General features: G+C 46.5%; 1 long non-coding RNA gene across 1 annotated transcript in view; it reads left to right on the forward strand.

Moving 5' to 3' along the window:
• The window catches only part of LOC146399580 (uncharacterized), a 37,522-nt gene extending 33,110 nt beyond the window's left edge, over positions 1 to 4,412 (forward strand). The window contains exons 2-3 of the long non-coding RNA XR_014818116.1: positions 2,586 to 2,789; positions 3,060 to 4,412. This is a non-coding gene — a long non-coding RNA (uncharacterized LOC146399580). The remainder of the gene's footprint in view (positions 1 to 2,585; positions 2,790 to 3,059) is intronic.
• The last annotated feature ends 2,964 nt before the right edge of the window (positions 4,413 to 7,376 follow it).

Genomic DNA, 7,376 nt, shown 5'->3' on the forward strand with positions numbered 1-7,376 from the left:
CCACGTTGCTGTGGCTGTGGTGCAGACTGACAGCTACAGCTCCGATTCGACCCCTAGCCAGAACCTCCATATGCTGAGTGTGAGGCCTTAAAAAGACAAAGGACAAAAAAAAAAAAAAAAAAAAAGAAGCCAATACAAATTGGATTGGTGTATTTTTGTTTTGTTTTGTTTTTTAGACACACCTGCAGTGTGTGGAAATTCCCGGGCCAGGAATCAAACCTGTGCCACAGCAGTGACAATGCCAATTCCCTAACTGTTAGGCCGCCAGGGAATTCCTGGTCTGTTTCATTTATTTATTTATTTATTTATTTATTTATTTATTTATTTATTTCTTTATTTCTTTATTTAGCTTTTTTAGGGCCGCGCCCTCTGCATATGGAAGTTCCCAGGCGAGGGGTCAAATTGGAGCTATGACACAGCTCATGGCAATGCTGAATGCTTAACCCAATGAGCGAGGCCAGAGCTGGAACCTACATCCTCATGGATCCTAGTCGGGTTTGTTAACTTCTGAGCCATGAAGGGAACTCCCTCATCGACTGTTTTAAAACTGTAGGACTCGGAGTTCCCCTTGTGGCACAGTGGAAATTAATCTGACTAGGAACCATGAGGTTTTGGGTTCGATCCCTGGCCTCGCTTAGTGGGTTAAGGTTCCAGCGTTGCCGTGAGCTGTGGTGTAGGTCACAGATGCGGCTCAGATCTGGCATTGCTGTGGCTGTGGCATAGGCCGGTGGCAACAGCTTTGATTAGACCCCTAGCCTGGGAACCTCCATATGCCACAGGTGAGGCCCTAAAAAGACAAAGACAAAAAACAAAACGAACAAACCAACCAAAAAACCATGGGACTCAGTAAGGTTGAATAGTGCAATAGTGAGGTCCTTTGACTTCTCTGTGGAATGAAACTCCCCTGGATAGGGGTCAAGAGAAATGGTCTGAGCAACCGAGGGTTTTGAAACTCCAGTTCTCGTGTCACAGCAGGTTTCTCGCTGTCTGGTCTTCATCATGCTGCTCCCTCAGGCCTGTGCCAGCCTCATTCTATGAGGGGGGTAATGCTTCGGGGACCACACTGCTTCAGTGCAGGTATCTTGGGATGCCCGGCCCCTAGAGATGGGTGGGACCTCTGTCCCCATTCAGCCCTGGGGGAGAGAAGGAGGTAAGTACCTCTGCTTTGTTCCCTGGGAAGAAGTCCCAGCCTTCTCAGAGGTCAGCTCTGTTCATTTGTCTGGTTCATGAAGACAGATGCTCTTGTTCCTTTTCTTCATTTTTTTTTCCCCTTTTATTTAAAAAAAATGTATTGGAATACAGTTGACTTACAGTGTTAGTTTCAGGTGTACACCAAGGTGATTGCAGTTATATATATATATATGCTTTTTTTTTCTTTTTCTTTTAGGGTTGCACCCAAGGCATATGGACGTTCCCAGGCTAGGGGTCCAATTGGAGCTGTAGCTGCTGATCTACACCGAAGCCACAGCAGCACAGGATCCGAGCCAAGTCGGCAACCCAGAGCTCACAGCAACGCCAGATCCCTGATCCATTGAGTGAGGCCAGGGATGGAACCCCCATCTTCATGGATACCAGTCGGGTTCATTACCACTGAGCCACAATGGAAACTCCACAAACATTCCTTCTGAGATTCTTTTCCATTGCAGGTCATAACAAGATATTGGGTATACTTCCCTGGGCTATACAGTAGGTCCCAGTGGTTATCTATTTTATATACAGTAATATGTATATGCTATTCCCAAACTCCTAATTTTTCCCTCCACACCCCCTTCTCCCTTTGGTAACCATAAATTTGTGGGTCTATTTTTTTTTGCAAATAAATTCATTTGTGTCCCTCATTCTTTTAAATTGTTTTTACTTAAACAAGTAACACAGGAATACATCCTCGCTGTAAAAGAAAATCCTATACAGATAAAGACAAAAATCCCCCTGAATCCCCCAACACCCAGCCTAATTCCTCCCCCGGAGGTAATTGCTAGGATCAGTTTGGTATAAATCTGTCTAGATTTTCTTGTTTGCTTCTGCATGACTGTATTTGCATAGAGAAACATATAGTTTTGCGTCTTTACATAAACAGTGGCATGCCATCTGTAGCCCTCTGCACCTTCAGCTTTCAGTGAAAATCAGTCTGAGGTCTTCCCATAAGGTCCTTTACCTGGTCATCTCCATATACATTTACCTCATTCTCTCTTTTTAGTGCTGCATTGTATTCCATGGATGCACCAAGATTTAATCAGTCTCCCAACGGTGGCTTTTTAAGTTGTTTCCATTTTTTTAATTATTATTTTTTTTTTTGGTCTCTTTGCCTTTTCTAGGGCTGCTCCCGCGGCATATGGAGGTTCCCAGGCTAGGGGTCTAATCAGAGCTGTAGCCACCAGCCTTCACCACAGCTACAGCAAGGCAGGATCTGAGCCACGTCTGCGACCCACACCACAGCTCACAGCAACGCCGGATCCTTAACCCACTGAGCAAGGCCAGGGATCGATCCTGAAACCCCATGGTTCCTAGTCGGATTTGTTAACCACTGAGCCATGACGGGAACTCCCGGATGGCTGTTGAAGACAGAATTCTCTTTTACTTTGCAGGCTTTGCGACCCCAAGTCAGGTGTTACTGCTCATCCTGTGCCTTGTACAACGCCTGATTCTAAACCACAGTCACGTGGTCGACGGAAACGTTCTCGGCCCTGTTCACCCCCTTCTGAGTGGTTTGCATCCATCTTCGGAAACACGAAGGGCTTTGCTGGGGTCTCCTCATCCCCAAAGGTGGATCTAAAGATGTCATTCTCCTGGTACGTTTGATCCTGTCAAACCAGGATGTTTTCACCCCTTCACTCTTTGACTCCAATCTATGTTTTAACCTTCACCAAGCTCCTCCTCGTCCCTGCTCCCACCAATCACGAGCCTTGTAGAATCCACCTGCTGTCTCTGAGCCTAAGGGAAACCTTGAGAAACGCCTTGGGCCTAAGGCATGGGTGGGGCTGCCAGCAACAGCTCTTCTGTTTTCTTCCCTGTCGCCTGGCCCCTCAGAGGAGCTCTCTCTGCTTCTCTGTTCTCTGCAGGCCACACCCTTGCTGCTTGCCTCTGGTCCCCTCCTACTCCAGCCTAGCTGTTTCCCCATCTTCTCCCCTCCTGGCTGCAGCCTAATCCCATAGTCTTCTCTGCCCACCTTGGCATCTTCCAAGAGGCGTGGGCAGTGTCTGCAATTGAACCAAGGTCCCTGGGAAACTCACCAGCTACTCAGCCTCGTGTACTTTTCTCCTGGCTTCTCACGCCGAAAATGCACTGATGCTGACCAGGTGAGTGCTTCAGTGGCCAACCGCCGGTATGTTTTCAAGTTCCCACCTGCCGTCGCTGTGTCCTGAACCTGTTTGTCCAGGTAAGTGATGTCTGCCTTACAAGGTAAGGTCTTGAAAACAGAGAGAGGGGAGAGGAAGAGACTTCTATGCAGTTCTCTCTCTACAGTGCTTAGAACCATAGGCAATTCGGTACCTAATAACTGCTTCCTGGGGATCCAATACCACGGGACATCACCTTTCTGTATTTCTTGGACTTTCTTGGACTTATCTCTCGATCAAGGTGGAACGCGGATAGAGTAGAGGTGGAATGGTGGTAATTATTTCTTAAAACTTCTTCAGGGGTTGAACTTCTAATTTACATGTGTACGATTCCCCAGAGGGTCTGCTTTGATGCACAGTTCTGGGACCGTAACGCACGTTGACAAACCCAGGTCACCTCTGGTCCCCAGATGAGCTGCTGTACACAGATGTGAACAAAGTGAGGTCATCCCACTCTTGGCCTCGATTATTGCTCTTCTGCTTTGGAGACTTGTCCTGACCCAAATAAGACACAAAGAACAAAGAGCCTTCTCCATCTCCGAGCCCTCCCAGACTCTCTCTCAAGTCTTTAGGTGGCCAAGGCACTTTGCTTTATGTCAGATTTTTCCCTTTTATTTTGTTTTTATTTTTTCTTTTTTAAGAAATATCTTACTAGGAGTTTCCTGGTGGCCGAGCAGTTAAGGATCCAGCAGTGTCATTTCCGTGGCACAAGTTCGATCCCTGGCCCTGGAATTTCCACAAGCTGTGGGCGAGGCCAATACATACCTACATACATAAAACAATTTACAACAGTATTTTAAAAAAAGAGGAGTTTCCTGTCATGGCTCAGTGGTTAACAAATCTGACTTGCATCCATGAGGACGCAGATTCAATCCGTGGCCTCATTCAGTGGGTTAAGAATCCAGTGTTGCTGTGAGCTGTGGTGTAGGTCACAGATGCAGCTGGGATCTTGTGTTGCTGTGGCTGTGGTGTAGGCTGGCAGCTGCAGCTCCAATTTAACCCCTAGCCTGGGAACCTCTATATGCCACAGGTACAGCCCTAAAAAGCAAAAAAAAAAAAAAAAAAAAAAAAAAAAAAAAAAGAAAAAGAAAAAAAGAAAAGAAAAGAAAAACAATTTAAAAAGTATAGTTGATTCACAGTATTGTGCTACTTTCTGATGTACAGCGAAGTGACTTAGTGGTACACATACAAACATGTTTAAAATATTCTTTTTCATTACGGTTTATCCCAGAGATTGAATAGAGTTCCATGTACTAAACAGTAGGACCTCTTTGTCTATCCATTCTAAGTGGAATAGTTTGGAGTTCCCATTGTGGCTCAGTGGTAACGAATCTGACTAGTATCCATGAGGACATGGGTTTGATTCCTGGCCTTGCTCAGTGGGTTAAGGATCCTGTGTTGCCATGAGCTGTGCTGTAGGTCACAGATGCGGCTCGGATCTGGCATTGCTGTGGCTGTGGTGTAGGTTGGCAGCTGCAGCTCCGATTTGACCCCTAGCCTGGGAACTTCCATATACTGTGGATGCAGCCCTTAAAAACAAACAAACAAAAAGAATAGTTTGCATCTACTGACGCTAAACTCCCAGTCTATCCCACTCCCTCTCGGCAACCACAGGTCTGTTGTCCTTGTCCATGGGTCTGTTTCTGTTTCATAGGTAGGTTCATTTGTGCCTTATTTTAGATTCCACATAGAATTGGATTTTTCTTTCTTTCTTTTATTTTTTTGCTTTTTAGGGCTGCACCTGTGGCATATGGAGGTTCCCAGGCTAGGGGTCCAATTGGAGCTACAGCTGCCATCCTACACCCTAGCCACAGCAATGCAGGATCCGAGCCTTGTCTGCGACTTACACCACAGCCCACAGCAATGCTGGATCTTTAACCCACTGATCGAACCTGAAACCTCATGGTTCCTCATCAAATTCGTTTCTGCTGCACCACAATGGGACTCCGGATTTTTCATTTTTAAATAGTATATTTCTACAATGTAAAGAATTGTTTAGATATTATATAATTTAATTTTTAAAGAAGTGTGACATTTGTTGGGGAGGGGTGTGGATGTATCTATTATTTCTTTTGAAGACCAGGTAAATTAGAGGCGGTATATAGGATTCAGAATCAGAAAAAGCTTTGGGGTTTTATTTTTTGTTGTTTGTCTGTTTTAGTTTAGGCAACTTAACTTTCCTAAGCTTCAGCTCTCTTGCTAAAACAGGTGTAATAACATTAAAAAAAAAAATGCCTCCTATAGCTTTAAGTTCTTCCTCACAAGGGACCCCAACAATTACCCAGGTCTGTTTGCTAAAACCTGGGTCTGAGGACTGAGGTGATCTAGTCTGTGTGACACAGAGATGGCTGGTTTCCTTGTTCAAGTTTCAGAATTGAGAGATGGGAACGCTCACACCAGCCAGGATACTGTCTGCCACCCTGAGCTACTCAGGATAAAAAAAAAAAAAAAAAAGTTGTTGCATGAATGCAGAATAGAAAGTGAGCCCTGTGTTGAAAGCACTCGCCCCAGACTGCATGTCACAGCTTAAAACAAGGGCTCAGGACTTCCTGCCCCATAGCCTAGTGCCCTGCCAGATGTTTGCTGAGAGCGGAAGTGGAGGGGACCAGCTCCAGAAATCTGTCTGCTCTCGCCAGCTGCCAGTTGGCCTGGCATCAAGGGACTTGCCTGGGTACTTTGTGAAGATGGAGTCTGCCTGGTCCCGTCCATGGCAACCTTCTGGTGAGGACCAGAGCCATGATGGTCCAGCAGCTGGATACTGGTTGGAACGTACCAGCCCCTACCCTTGTGCACCTGTGTGTGTTCCCAAGGCCTGGGGCCTCCCGGGCTTGGCCATCAGGGGGAGGCACAGGGCTCTCTGGGAGGAGGACCTTTGGGGGGGGAGGGGAGGGACAGGGCCCCCACTTGAGCCTGCTGTGAACAGAGCTGGGACAGGAATCCAACTGGGGAGAAGGAGAGAGAGACAGACAGGTGTGTGTGTAGAAGTTGGGGTGGCAGGGGGAGGGGAAGCAGAAGAAAGAAAGTGGCCTCTCTTGTCTCATTCGAATTCATTTTTATTTCGGACTTCTTTTCCTGTGCTCTGTTCTGGGCTGTCTTTTCTGCTTTGCTTCCTGATGTTCTGACCCTCAGCTTTGGTGTCGATCTGCTGTCAGCCTTGCCCTCTGTCTGTTTCTCACTTTTGCCACATTGATCCAGGCTTGCTTTCTCTTTTTCTTCTTCTTCTTCTTTTTTTTTTTTTTTTTTTTTTTTTTTTTTTGTCTTTTCTAGGGCTGCACCAGCAGCATATGGAGGTTCTGAGGCTAGGGGTCGAATCGGAGCTGTAGCCACCGGCCTACACCACAGGCATGGCAATGCAGGATTGGAGTCATGTCTGCAACCTACACCACAGCTCGCAGCAACGCCAGATCCTTAACCCACTGAGCAAGGCCAGGGATCAAACCCGCAACCTCATGTTTCCTAGTCGGATTCGTTAGCCACTGAGCCACAACAGGAACTCCCAGGCTTTCTCTTTTTCTTTTTTTCTTTCCTGCAGTTTCTAGAAGACGCTTTAGAGAGAGTGCTCTTCTCAGGAACTGGGTGAAAAACTCTATTTTTTGTAAGAACCTATTTTTTCCTTTCTCCTGAAAACCTTCTCGAAATCCCCCTCTGATTCCTCTGAGCCTCATCGTTCATTTCCTCCTAGACTTCTTCCGTTTCCTGCTTTTCCCTCACAGTAATTTGTGTTTTGGGTGACGGCTTTACTGAGATGCAGTTCACATATTATACAGCTCACCCACTTAAAATGGACAACTCCACCTGACCCCCTTACTGTACAGTGGGAAAATTAAAAAAAAAAAAAAAAAAAGAGAAAAAAAAATAAATAAAATGGACAACTCCGTGGTTTTTGTATAGTCACAGGATTGTGCATCCGTCAGCACAAGCAAGTGGAGATTATTTTCACCACCCCCCAAAGGAACCCTGCAGCCATCAGCTGCTCCCCTCCGCCCCGCCCCTCCCCCACCTGCACCCCCACCCGGCCACACCGCTGGCAACCGCACTTCT

This window comes from Sus scrofa, chromosome 10 (assembly GCF_054392235.1).
Source record: "Sus scrofa isolate SSC_HxYL_T2T_F1_AM1 chromosome 10, Sscrofa_HxYL_maternal_Yorkshire_Landrace_v2.0, whole genome shotgun sequence".
Lineage (NCBI taxonomy): Eukaryota > Metazoa > Chordata > Mammalia > Artiodactyla > Suidae > Sus > Sus scrofa.